The following is a 14,842-nucleotide window of genomic DNA, read 5'->3' as shown; positions in this document are numbered from 1 at the left end:
GTGTTTGACTCTCATTAGCCCCAATTCGTGGAGTTTGTGTAAATATTTTCTTCAGGGTATAAATCCCCAATTTCCAGACTCTGGAAGTTCCTTTATGGTTTGGATCCCCCTTCTAACCCCCCCAACTCATGAGAGCTGACCCTACTTGAGCCAGTTAATGTAATACTCCGTATTTTTGGAGTTAATTCTTTATAATTACGAAAATATAAAGAATATAATTAAAAGATATTTTAGTATTATTTACAGAATATAATAATAGAATAATAATAATATGGTTCAGTTTAGTTAATTTCGGAATTTTAAAAGATTAAACCGAGTTTAGCTTGACCTAACTATGTATGCCACACTATAAATAGAAGAAATAAAAAAAAAGAATTTCAGAAAACCCTAACTTTCTCTCTCTTCTCTCTCAGCCGTCCTTTTTCTCTCTCTCTCAAATTCTCTCTCCTCTTCCTCATTGTTCTGTCTTTCTCCCTCATCGCCTCCTCGGAATTTCGTCGATGGAGACGAGGTTTGGTGTGCGAGGTTTGTTATGTGTGGTGTTCGAAGGTGTGAGTGAGGGAGTGCGAGCGTTCATGACGAGGTTGGCGTTCGAGTGCTGTGCGACCATCGAGTGTTGTGCGAGCGGCAAACTGTGGGACGAGGATTGCGGTGTTGTGTGCGACAAGTTTCGAAGTGTGCGAGCGACGAACCGAGCGTGTTGTGCAAGCGGTTCGCGCGACGAGGTTGTGCGAGGGTTGGTCTGTGACACGAAGGTTGTGCAAGCGTGGTGCGAAGACCGTACGAGAGGGTGTGCGAAGGCGAGCAGGGTTCGGGTGGGGTGCGTTCGAGGGGCTGGCGCGAGGCTTGTTGCTGCTGTTGTGTTGGCGTGCACGCACTGTGCGAGGTTGTGCGACGAGCGACGCGGGCTGTGGCTCGAGTGCGGTGCGACAAGGGTGGTGTGTCGGTGCCGGAAGTCGGTTGCCGGTGATTTTCGTGGACAAGTTTAGCGGTATAAAACCTAATACGTATAATATGATATTATATTAGTTTAATAGTATATTCTGTTTTTATAATTAATTTAAATTATAAGTGATTCATTTGTAATTCGAGTTAATTAGTAACTAATTAAGTTGTATAATTAGTTTAAACTATTAATCTGATTTATGTTGTGAATCTGGTTTTAGGATTGTAGTTAAGTTAGGTGGGAAGTAGAGAAATTATATTATTGTTATTAGTTGGAAGTACAATCTTATTATGCGAACCTGATTTTGGACATATGACTTCGTTGGACATAAGACTTGATTGGACATAAGACTTGATTGGACATAAGACTTGATTGGACATATAACTTGATTGGATTTGGTAAAGGTAGTGGACCATTACACGAACTAAAACCAGTCTGCTCACTAACATTGACTCCTAAAAGACGCTAAACTCATTAGAATAGAAAAGAAAAGGAAGTTCATGAACAATGAGTTTAGCTATCGTTTATATTTCGAATTACTCAGTCATTATAGTTAGTTACATATTAGTTGATAATATTATCAAGGACGTAGCACTAAAAGTATTTACTTAATCGTTTAGGTCCCAATTTCATTAAGCGGCACGTTTGGTTAACACAGCGAAAATTCTCCGTTACAAGGTACGTACGCGTACCAGTTTAGTTGCAAGTACTAGTATCATGATTAGGTTGCGATTTATTTTATTGGAACCTAGAATCATGATAGGGAACGTTTTGATTGTGAGATTGTTTGGTAACATGTTTATGATTGGAAGTCGATATGTTGCATTGGAATGCGTAATTCTATTGTATTATGAACACGAGCATTGTATTCATATTAATCTGATCCATAGTGTAACAAGAGTGTTACAAGAGAAAATATTTGAGTACTGTAACTAAGAGAACATGTTAAATTATTATGTGTGGTTGTGATATGAATGGACAATACTAAAAGGGAACTATGGCAATAAACTTGTAGTTGGAGTCCCTACAAGTGATGAACAATGGGGGGAGTGTGGGACTTGTTCTACACTCCTATTCAGGCCTACTGTGACGACAGTAGTGTCCTTATAATTTTGATAACTCAAGTAGGCGGAAGGTTCCGTACGATCTTGGGGGTATGCATACTAAGGCGATGGGTGTGAGACGGAACGAAATCGTATTTGCATTTCATCTAATAGACCAATAAGTTGTCTATTAAGGATTAAGTAGCCCGTATGATTCTAGTAAAGATTTTTGAGAGATACTTCGTAATATGAGGGCACAAAGATTTTTCACGCTTCCCAATCAAAATCAAAGAATCAAAGTGTTGTAGACAGACTCTTTCGGTTTCACGAACCTCATTCAAAGTGGGGCTACAACCTCAATCAAAATCAGCTATTGTAATTAGAGAGATTCTTGAGAGGTACTTCGTAATATGAGGGCACAGGGGAAGCGTGAAAAATCGGGTAGAATACAAGGCTATTGATAGGAAAACTATTTCGAGAATCGTGCGTAAGAGATAAAAATAAAAATACTTTTGCGCACGACACTTGTGTCAGCGTAGGTGCTTTTACTTTATGTGTTTCGCTGACTATCTCGATGTTGCACCCATGCGTTTTGGTGCGCTTGACGCATCCGGTTACGTGTTGCACGACCACAAATTTGACTTGATTTTGTTTATTAAAAAATTTCTTTTATAAATGATATCTTTTAGATTCGAAAATTAGTTATCGTTAGAAATCATAATCTAATATTGACAATATCTCTTCGAATATTTATTAGAAGTTATTATAAAAAGTAATCAATATTTATTAAAAATGTAATTAATTACTAGGATTAATTTATTTGTTTTTTTTCAAAAATTGGCTTTTAAAATGCAATTAATTATCATGAATAATTAATTGGGCTTCTAAATCCGGGCTTGGAATAAATAAACAAACTTGTCATTTTTAAAACGATTTCGGGCTTAACTCTTTGGATTGCTCTTCCTTTGGACCAAACCAATTAGGATGACAAGTATGTTTCATCATTGGGTACTGAATGGGATACACGAATATGTGTCTACAGTAGCCCCCACTTTGATTGAGGTTCTTGAAACCGAAAGAAAAAGTAGTATGTGTTGGGATGGAGAACAACTCTAGATGCTCTATAATCTAGAATCAGTCTATGTATCGCCAATTTATGCAAAACAAAGTTATTCTGCAAGAAGATAACTACAAGCAATTTGTGTAGCGTGCAAAAGAAGATGTTAGAAAATAGGTGCAAACAACTCATATATTAATGCACATAATGATGCTAATTTAGACCTTCTAAGGATGCATAAGAAGTTATGTAAGGTCAGGGTTATGTGAACCTAGGATAGATGGGAATGCTATACAAGGTCAAGATTCCAAAGATAAATTGATTTTTGAAAACTGTTTTGGAAAAAATCGGGGTCCGCAAGTGAGCTCCGTAGACTGCAGCTCCTTGAAGTTCAATTTGAAGGAACCACCACAAGTATAGGAAGTCTCCACTTTAGGAAAGGTTGTCTTGAATAAGGAAGTATGATCCTAGATTAAAAGATAGTTGGAGGAGCATTGGAAGTTTTCTTTACTGGTGAGTGAATGTAGGCAAAGTCAGATATTGCCAGACGTCGTGGAAGTATCGAGATTCCTTTAGGGATAAGGATAGTATGGATTGAAAGATAAAAAAATTTAGTTTCGTAACTCATATAGATATAAGTAGGAGAAAGCTTTGACGTGACTAGGCTCAAACTCAAGTCTGTGTCGAAATATAGAAACAATATGCTTCTGAATTCGAGAACGTCAAATCAAGATACCTTGATTATTTTTAGTAGCGGAGATGGGGATTCCCATGTATCCATGCGGAATCAAGCCATTCGTAGTTCTTGATATGATACCTTTTTTGTGTGCCCTAAATTTTGCCTAGGCCGCCCTTTTGTGTTTTCAACCTAGGGGCTTGGACATACCTTGAATAAGGAGTTAGGAATGGATATGAAAGGTTGCAAAGGCTCAGGATTTTGATGAGGGTTTAATTGGGTTGGCCAAGGTAAGGATCGTTGATTTTGGATTATATGATTTTAAGATGTTTTGATGGATTGCAAGGTTTTGAAATGAGAGTAGAACTTGTGTGTAACCCCTAACATGACTTTGAATTTTGGCATGTGGCTCTTTCCTTTTTTGCATCGATTTTATTTTTTTGCTCTTGCTTTTGCTTTTGAATTTTATTTTTGCCTACCATTAACTTTATTATGTAACGAAGCTTGCACACAAGTTTTTGTCATTTAGGGTATGAAATGTTTGGAGGCTATTTGTGGTGTTTTAATTGAAAGGTTATTTTGGATTAAGGATCAAGCTGATGATGGCTTAAGGTTTTTTGGTTTTTGGTTGCAAGATGATGGTTTATGGATGATGGCCTTTTGAAATCATGGAAGGAAAAGGGAAACAATTCCTAATATAAAGCATGTCTGTTTTCTATTTCATTTTGGTGAATTTTTTTTATTAATCAAGGTCACTTAACTTTTTAGATTGATTCGAGTCTTATCATTAAATTCAAAGCATAAATATGGTAGAAGGGCAATGAAAATAATAATAAAATGCAATAATATTTTATGAACGAGAACTAATAGAGGCCGATATATATAAAGTCCTAAATAACATATCAACAGGAAAGGAAATAAAGAGTTGCGGGAATCTGCAACTCGACCTAGAAAATAAGAAATAAATGACTAAACCCCCTACACTATATAGACACTGACAAAGGGGTTATAGCTTTTACCGCATGCGGAACTGGCAGTCTACTATATTTAACCATGTCTTGCAGCGTCTACTTTAAGGTCCAACACTGAGATGTCATATACCATTTCCTTGGTGGTATTTGTAGTAGAAGTTGGGATTACATTTCCTAGCCCTCTTTTCAGGAGCAGGGTTTGGAGTAGGGCCAAGAGAAAGGAGCACTCCTCTACATTAAGCCTATTGAAGGCTTCTTCAGCGACATGTCTAAGGAAGGGAAGGTTCTTTGGGACCTTTGATGACCCCATTTTTCAGCGTCTAGGGCATTGACCTCATTAATCTTGGAGGTATAAGGGTTGTTGTTACTGTAACAGCCCAAACTCCTACTAATCCCAATCAACATAATTTAATCACAACGGAAGCGTCATCAAGATAAGATTTGGACTATTACCATGACATTCTCAATTTATAAGAAAGAGAATATCGAAATACCTCAAAACACACTTCAATACATTACTTAATACTTACAAAGCTGTTCTTATAGCAACTCCTAGATTACATACACCAAAACCTGACTAAAGTTCAGTAGTCTATCACTTACTTAACTATGTAAATACATGTATATAAAAGTCATTACTTAATTTACATTATGAAAAATACATTATGAAAAGTACATGTATCCTCGTACCAACCTGCATCAAAATCAGACTCTCCCACCCAACAAGTGCATGCCACAAAAATGACAAAACAATCAACAAAGTTGAGTACACACTGTATAATAGAAAATACAAGTTTAGGTGTATTTTGAAAGCTAACACATAGTTATAATAACAAATAGTCACATTCAACTCAATTACTATAGTTTCATAAAATCAAATCGTTTGGCATGAGCGTGAATGGAGAGGGGTACCACGCAGTACCAACTATCTCTAAACTATTGAGGGTCGCCACCCCACCTTTTACTGTCTGCTTGCAAGACTTGAACCGGACATGTCCTATAACGCCAGGAATATGCCCTTCCCGGAAGGCAACAGTTAGGGACTCTATACGCCCTAACTCAGGTGCATGTTCACGCCTCACTTTCATATTTATAATTCAAGATATGGTTTTTTCACCAGGTACCCCTGTGGTTTTTAAAAATTCATGGGGTACCCCTGGTTTTAAAAAAATGCACAAGGTACCCTTACTGTTTCAAACAAATGTACGAAATGCCCTTAATGACTAACGGTGTTAAGTTTCCGTTAGTCATATTTACCATTTTGCCATTGTTAACCCCTAACCTTAAATCCTTAACCCTAACCCTAACACCCTACCACCCCACCACCCAGTCCCTTCCCTCCCACCCCAGCAGCCCCCACCCCTAACCCAACCCTAACGCCTCATCTAACACCTCACACCCACCGTAGCCGCTCTGCCCTCCCCTCACCCAGAACCCCCTCTACCCTTCCCCTAACCCGCAACCGTTCTGCCCTCCCCCTCACTGCAAGTCGACCCAGGAACTCATTCTTCTTCATTTCTTTTTTTCTCTCCTTCTTCTTCATTGTTTTTTTTTTTATTTCAAAAACTGATTTCGAAAATGGTTTCGAAAATGATTTTCGAAAATGATTTTCGAAAATGATTTCAAAATTGGTTTTCGAAAATGGATTTCGCAAAAGGTTTTCGAAAAAGGTTTTCGAAAATAGTTTCGAAAATGGTTTTCGAAAATGTTTTCGAAAATGTTTTCGAAAATGATTTCGAAAATGTTTTGGAAAATGATTTTTGAAAATGATTTCGAAATTAATTTTCGAAAATGATTTTCGAAATCAATTTTAGAGGAGGTGGTGGTTGTCGGTCTACAGGGAGGAGGAGGTGGCTGCTGCTAGGGGAGGGGGGATGTTGCCGGCGGTAGGTGTGGGGGAGGGGAGATGTTGCCGGGGGTGGGGGTATGCTGTCGAGGGTGGGGGTGGGGGTGGAGGTGGGTTGGGTGGTGGGTTGGGTGGTGGTTGTGGGGTTAGGGTTTCAAGTTATGAGGTTAGGGTTTAGTTAGTTAATTAGGGCTTAATTAGGGTTTAATTAGGTTAGAGGAGTTAATTAACCCTAAAGACTAACGGAAACTTGACACCGTTAGTCATTAAGGGTATTTGGTGCATTTAACTTAAATAATAAGGGTACCTTGTGCATTTTTTTAAAACCAGGGTTACCCCATGAATTTTGAAAAACCACAGGGGTACCTGGTGACAAAACCCTTTAAGATATTTAATGATTCATACTTCAATCCTCAATACTCAAAATTCTTATCAGCTTATCCTTAATACTCAGAACTCGTATCAACTCTTTTCAATTACCCTTACTTTGATAGTTGAGAAAATTTAGGGTTTTCATAATTGAAAAAAAACTAGTCTTTAACGTAATAACATTAATTGAACTTAGCTAATTATGTCTTAGAGACTTAATTAACACTTAGACATACATTTTATCGAGAGATTACTTATTTTCCATTACTACACAAGTCCATGTGCTAAACAAATTCCATTTATAAGCATAATCGTAATGACTTAGTGTATAAGTGTTGTTTTAGGTCAAATAAAACATCTCTAAAGAATCTTAGCATGTTATATCCATGTTATATACTCAATATACACATATTAAGATACACATAATAAGTAAATTTATTTCATAAACATGCTTTACACTAGAAAGAAAGAATCACCTAACTATAGGTATGGAATTCTCTAGGTTAAAATCAAACTAAGTGTGTACCTTCACTAAAGATGCTTAACTCAACGAAAATTCTTAATCCAATTGATTATGTACTCCTACAGCTTCCCCTGAATATATAAATATGAAAAACTAAGCTTAAACACAAGAGGTGTAATCTGTTGAACTTACAACAACTTATGTGATCTTTCAACAAGGTTTTTTATATGATTTTAAGGTCTAAAGATTGAAAACAAAGCTTGAACTACTTGGTATGGAGGTACAGAAGAGTTATATGTAAAGAAAAGTGGGTGTCCAAGAGGAAGAAATAAGAGAAGAGAGACAAAAACCCAAAACTGGCTTTTATAGTCTGTTCTGGCGGTGCCCAAGGAGGAGGGAAATGGGTTCTGGGCAAGGTTGGTTTCTGGGTATTTTTGGGAGGTTCTTGCTTGAGGTGTTAGCTTGAGGTGTTTGATTTCATGCATACAAAGGGTTTTGAGAGGTCGACACTTAAGTAGCTGCTAAGCAGCTTCCTTTGAGTATAGGTCTAAGCTGTAATTTCAGTTGGCCAATTTTTACTATGTAAGCAATTTACCCTACTGAGCCACGTAATTCTTGGGCCTAAATGACCATTTTTACCTTAATACATCCCAAGCATGTCATATATCAAGTTTGGTTAGGTTCTGAGCTTGGATCCAACCCCGAAAGGCTCTTTAACTGGAAGTTCATCGTTACCTGATAAAACAATCTCGATACGATTTTCACAATCTTAATGGTTAAGGCTCTCAAGGACTTTCTAACCTATCTATTGGTTTCCAAAGCCTTCTTAACCAATAAGAATGGTAGATCTTACCCAGTTTTGTCCTTGTATGGTGTTAGAGAGTATTTTAATCTACTTTAAACACTAAAACCAAATGAAACTTAGCATAGCTGACAGTTCTAAGTAACTATCTTCCATCTAGAACCTTATAATCCTATATGAATTAATCATATAACTCATTTAAAGCATATAAATTAACTAATTAAACACAATATAATAAGAAATACTTAGTTAGACTACTCTCTAGTTACTTTCATATAATCTCATGCTTTAACACATAATCAAGCTTTAGAGTTAGGATTTTCTTAGGGCTATTACAGTTACTTTTCCTGGAAAAGTTATTGTTGTTGTAACCCTTATTTTTAAAGGCTTGTACCTCTTCCTTAATAAGTAGACCAACCTTGCAATGCTTCGTGAAAGATTCTCTAGGTTGGAATTTAATGTGATCTCCGTACTTAGGCTACAAGTTCTTGGACCTTTATTCCTTTTTTTCCTCCTTAATGGGCACTCCCAAGTTCTAACCTCGTGACTTGTGCTAAATAGAAATCGAAGACCTCACTTGTAAGTTTTTATAAATGACTTTGAAAATGAGAAATGGTTTTTAGATAGATCGTTTGAAAATTATATAGGTTTTGGAATAGGTTGGGCTTGATCATGGTTGGGAACATGGGCCAAACTAGATGCATATGCAAATATGCATTGGGCTATGCAAACTGGACTAAATTATTGGACCTTTATGGCAATAGGGTAAACAAGAATCGCTAGACTCAAGCATTTGGGCTTTTTTGGACTTAGGGAGGATTAGCTTCACAAGAATCGAGAATTTGGACCTTTATGGACTTAGGGAGGACTAGCTTTGCTAGGTTCAAGGAATGGCCGTTATAAACTCAGGGAGAAATAGTTTCGGTAGACTTGAAGGATTGAGCCTTTATGGATTTAGGGAGGACTAGCTTCGCTAGACTCAAGGATTTGGGCCTTTATGGACTTAGGGAGTACTAGCTTCGTTAGACTCAATGATTGGGCCATTATAGACTTAAGGAGGAGTAGCTTTGCTAGATTCAAGGATTTGGGCCTTTATGGACTTAGGGACGACTAGCTTCACTAGAGTCAAGGATTGGGAAATGGATTTAGGGAGGAATAGTTTTGCTAGACTTAAGGATTTGGGCCTTTATGGACTTTAGGGAGGACTACCTTTTTAGAGATTGGACCGTTATGGACTTAGGAAGGACTTGCTTCGTTTGACTCAAGGATTGGGCCGTTATGGATTTAGCTAGGGAGAACTAGCTTTACTAGACTCGAAGTCTTGGGCCTCTATGGACTTAGGGAGGACTAGCTTCGGTAGACTCAAGGATTGGGCCTTTATGGACTTAGGGAGGAATATTTGGGATTTTATGGACTTAGGGAGGAATAGCTTCACTAAACTTAAGGATTGGGTCGTTATAGACTTAGGGAAGACTGGCTTCACGAGAATCAAGGGTTTGGGATTATATGATCTTTAGGAGGACTAGTTTTGCTAGACTCAAAGATTGGGTTGTTATGGACTTAGGGAGAATTATCTTTGCTAGACTCAAGAATTTGGACCTTTATGGACTTATGGAAGACTAAATTCGCTAGACGCAAGGATTTGAGCCTTTATGGACTCAAATTTTGGCCATGGTCCTACATGGGCTTGAGATTGGATTCGACTAAGGCTTACATGAACATGCAAACTAGACCAATGATTTGAATTATGGGCCTTTATGAGCTTAACTTTGGAATGATATGGGAGAAGCACCCCGGCTAGACTTTGAAATAGACTGATATTAGACTTAAATTCGGCCTACATGGGCTTGACATATACTACGGTTCACAAAGATGCAAATGAGCATACATTTTGATATGAGCTAGACTTACATGGGATTAAGATGAATGCATGGGCTCTGATGCACATGGGCCTAAGATGAATGCAAATGGACTTGGATTGGGTTGATTGGACCGAGTTGTTGATCTGGGTTGATTGGATTAGTTGGGTTGAGTTTTGAATCTCTGACTTTCAATTTTTTTAAAGGGACCTCTTTATTTTATCTTTTATTGGAAAAGTAATCATGATTAAAAATGTATTAATTTACAAAGGAACTTTGAGTGATTGATTGTGAAGATGATGTTTTTTTTAAAGAAAGGATATGATCATGATAATTATTTTTTTAAAAATGATAGAAAAGGGTAAGACTGGTTTTGAAAAAATATGATAGGATAGATATATCAGAAAATAATATAGGTTGGATAGAAGGGATAAGATGACATGCATGATGACTCAAACTTTATCATGACCACTAATCTAGATGCACTCTTAAGGACAGACTCAATCTTAGATGATATGCATGGAAAATATCAAATTTTATATTTAAATTAGGCAAGTTTTATTTGAAAAAGATGACCTAAAAGTAATCATGAATGATAATGTAAACATAGATCGAAAATTGTCGAACAAACCGTCGAATTGAACCACGGAAAAGTTGTGTAGCTTACGCCACACACAAAGGGCTTACGTGCCACACAAGGTGATGCGCCAGGCACTGCTTCTTGCGTGTGACACAAGCTTTGTGCATTTAGTGCATCTCTTTCACATAACGTTTTTTTTTCTTTTTGACCATTTATTTGTCGTTTTTTTGTTATTCAAGCCTAATTGAGGGGAATATGAGGGGAAATCATGCTGAACATAGGAAACAAGCAATCAATAATGTCAAATAAGGAAGAAATAAATAGTATGCAGTTCCAACCGAAAGTCAACATCTATGTTTGATACTATGGTGAGAGTAATGCCCTAGTTGGGTAGGTTTGTTTATGGCTAAGGTCCAACACTATCGTTTAGTAAGCTTTTTGAAGGGACAAAGTTCAACCCCCCGGGGGTAATCTCGCGCCTAGAACATGAGCTAAAGAGGTAAGGACTATAACCTTATAGTGGCTCTGAAGAATTGATGTTATGGTTTTATATAGAGTTTTTCCCCCTACTTATGAGCTAAAAAGGATGTTAGTGGTGCTCTTAGGAACCGTTTTGTGCTAACCTTCTCCATCTAGTTGTGGTTTTCTGTTTTGTATCGAATTGTAAGTTTTAGGGAATCATTTCCCTATTTTATACTATTATATGACCAATTCACTAGATTGGAGAGGTTTGATGCTGAGTCCCAAGGTATCGAGGACACTTTTTGGGACCCTTGAGCAAAAGAAGATTTGAAGACTTAGCACTTGGAGCCAAGAACGACGAAAACTGGCCAGGCCCGGTCCCATCGGGAAGCCTAGCCCGATCGTCTGCCCACGAGAGACAATGATATGTTTATTATTCATCGATTATTTACTCTAATCCCCTTAGTTTTGATAGTCGATTTGATCTCTTTTGAGCTCGTTTCTTGTGGATTAATTGCATTTGGAGTTCTTTTAGTGTGTTGCAAGTTTTGATGCAGATTAGGCACTTTTTGCCTTTATCTAAGTCGCGACATGGAAGTCCAACAGTCACACAAGGTCCAAGGAGTATCCGGAAGATTGCACGAGCGATTTGGTCGGATTGCACGAAGAAAAGGCAAGAAAACATATTCGCCCGGTCGACCGGGCGGTGTGGCCTGACCGGGCGAACCACCATACTTAGCCACTGCAGCATCAGAGGAAGGAAATGCTCACGCGTGGTCTCGCCCGGTCGACCGGGTGAATCAGGAAAACACCATTCACTTTGCCCGGCCAACCGGGTGACCAAACGAGGAAATTCACTTACGCGCCCGACCGGGCGGACTTGCTTCTTTGTCGTAATTTCCTAATCACCATCACCCGACCGGGCGGTTTCTCGGGACGTGTTTTTTTGGTTTTTTTAGCCGGTTTTGTAAAAAGTATAAATAGGTTTTAAGTATTTTCAATTAGGCTATCTTATTTTTCTACGTTTTTAGGGCTAAACACTTAGTTTCTCTCTCTAGTTTTGTTTGAACTTTTACATTTGAAGATTATAGAGATCGTTGAATTCCTTTTCATTGTTCTTCAATTATTCGGTATTCTTCTTACTTTCTTTAATTTAATGAATTCTTTTACTTTGATCATGTTTATTGAGTTTATTATTATCATGAGTGAGTAGTCTATTTCTAAGGCTTAGAGAGGGAAGCCATGTTTATACCTTTATGATTATGGTTTGATGTTCTTTGATATTTGGATTGAATTAGAATAATTCCTGTTGATTTGTTATACTTGTTTAATTCATGTAATTGCGCAATTTCATGAGTTATGTTTAGCTAATAAAAATTAGAATTGAAAGATCGTATTCATTAGAGGCTTGTTACAATAGGTAGAATTGATTATGTTGAGCGATGATAAGTGGACTTTAGGTTCACTTATTTGCATTTAGTTTAGGTCATTTAGATTCATTTTAGGCCATATAGTTTCCTTTTTCTTCCCCTTTTCCATCATTTCTCATATTCTCATGTTTAGCATTTAGTTTTAGTTCATTTGCATATTATTAGATTGCATATAGGTCATTTCATTTGCATGTGCATTCTACCCCCCTCCCCCATCTAATATGTTCTTGGAGTGCTTTGAAGCAAAGATGAGCAAGGAAGAGGCTCCAAGCACAGGAGCGGGCGCTCCTGAGGAAGAGGAGCGGGCGCTCTTGAGGAAGAGGAGCGGGCGCTCCATATTAGACAAAGGCAAATGGCAGTAGCATGGAGCGGCCCAGGAGCGATCAAGGAACTGTTGCTCCATGGCTGGAGCGGGCGCTCCATGTTAGTAGGAGCGGTCGCTTCGTCGTCGAAAAACCTCACTGTTGGCAGAAACTTGGAGTGGCCCGGGAGCGGTGCAGGAGCGGGCGCTCCATATTGGCAGGAGCGGGCGCTCCAACGCCCAGATTTTCCGTTCTTTTCGTTTCGTCTTTTACAACTTTACCGTTATTTCTACGGGGTATAAAACACGTTTTGTAATAATTCTAAGACCAAGCTTTTAATTTCGGAATTAATTAGTTCTAATTAGAGAGAGTTTTTAGAGAGAGAAGTAGAACTTAGAGAGAGAAACTATATCTAAACTTTTGAATGTGGGTTATTGAAGCTATTTCAATGGAGAGTATTTCTTCTATCTCTTCTCTTTATTAACTTCTAAACTTGTTTTAGTATTGATTAGTAGTAACCAGTTGATGATTAACTTATTAGATATGATTTTCACCATTGTTGCTTCACCATTGATGCTTTAAGCTTTTTATTTATTCATTTCCCTGGCTAGTGAGTAGATCAGTAGCTAGGGGAAGGGGATGACCTTGTTAATCATGTGTTGGCCTTGAAAGTTAAGCTTGGGGGTGTGATTTTGGTGAGATTGTGTTGTCTAGCTAATTTGATTGCCTTGTTTTATTGATCACCATTTGAACTTGTTGTGGAAATCTAAGGTGAAGGATTGAGAAATGAAACCTTAGATAGACCTTTAGCTAGATTTTAGGTTGGCTTCACCATGAAAATAGGTGATTGACTCCCTAGGACCTTATTTAGGTAGCTATGAGTTGTGGAAATGCTTGATTAATTTATTTTACCATGAGAATAGGTAAAATCGGTTGATTAAGCCCTCTTAATTAGCTCGAGAGAGTAATTAGGAAACGTTTGAGTGACTTAGTCCCCTAATCGACCCTAATGAATCCCCTTGGCTTGAAAATTTGGTTAATTATTTGTTAGCTTGTGAATCCCATATCCTTAGTGTCCTTTTAATATAGTTTAATCCGAATCATTTAATCTATTTGTTAGTTCCTTAGTTCCTAATTTCTTAGTTGTTCACTAATCTCAAAAACCTCCAAAAATAGGCTTAGCTCGCTAAATCGCATTCAACCCTTGATTAATCTTTGCTTCCTTGTGGATTCGACCCTTTCTTACCCTATATTAGGCTAAGTTAGGTATTTAATTTGGCACGTGCAACGATCGTGTCAAAATTTGGCGCCGTTGCCGGGGAAGCAATGGATTACATTGCATTGAATTGTGATTTTTGAGTCTAAGTCAACTCTATTCCCCTCCCCTTTTCCAATTTTATATTTCTTTGGTTACCGATTGGTTGCTTGCTACTTGGTGGTAAACCATTGTGTTGCTAATCTTTCCCTTTAGCTTTTGTGTTTGCATGTCAAGAAGGTTACGAAGAGATCATTTGCTTCCAATCGACCACAATCTTGAGGGCACTCTACGGGAGTTCAGGAGGATTTTTCGGGAACCAAGGGTGCTAGCTACTAGTGAGGAGCAACCAGGGGAGGAATTTGAGGAAGATCAATCCCGTTCTTCTACTTCTAGTATCATGGCGGAGGATCCACCCCCTCCAAGAGCTTTGAGGGACTATGGTCACCCCGAAGCATTTGAGCTCAAAAGTGGGATACGGAGGCTGGCTACAATTGCTAACTTTGAGTTCTCTCCACATTTGATTAGAATGATCAAGCAAGAGCCTTATGGAGGATTTTCTCATGGGTGTCAACTTGACCATTTGGCGAACTTTCTTGAGCTTTCTGCCACGGTCAAGCAAAATAATGTTAATCAAGAGTTCGTGAGGCTTAATCTTTTTCACTTCTCTCTCACGGGGAAGGCCAAGAAGTGGTTACAGTCTCTACCCCCCGATTCCTTGACTACTTGGGCAAAGTAACGCGGCTTTTGTTGATGAGTTTTATTCCAAGAGAAGACTTCC

Source organism: Beta vulgaris, chromosome 5 (assembly GCF_026745355.1).
Source record: "Beta vulgaris subsp. vulgaris cultivar EL10 chromosome 5, EL10.2, whole genome shotgun sequence".
In the NCBI taxonomy this organism is placed as follows: domain Eukaryota; kingdom Viridiplantae; phylum Streptophyta; class Magnoliopsida; order Caryophyllales; family Amaranthaceae; genus Beta; species Beta vulgaris.
This window is presented reverse-complemented; position numbering follows the sequence as displayed.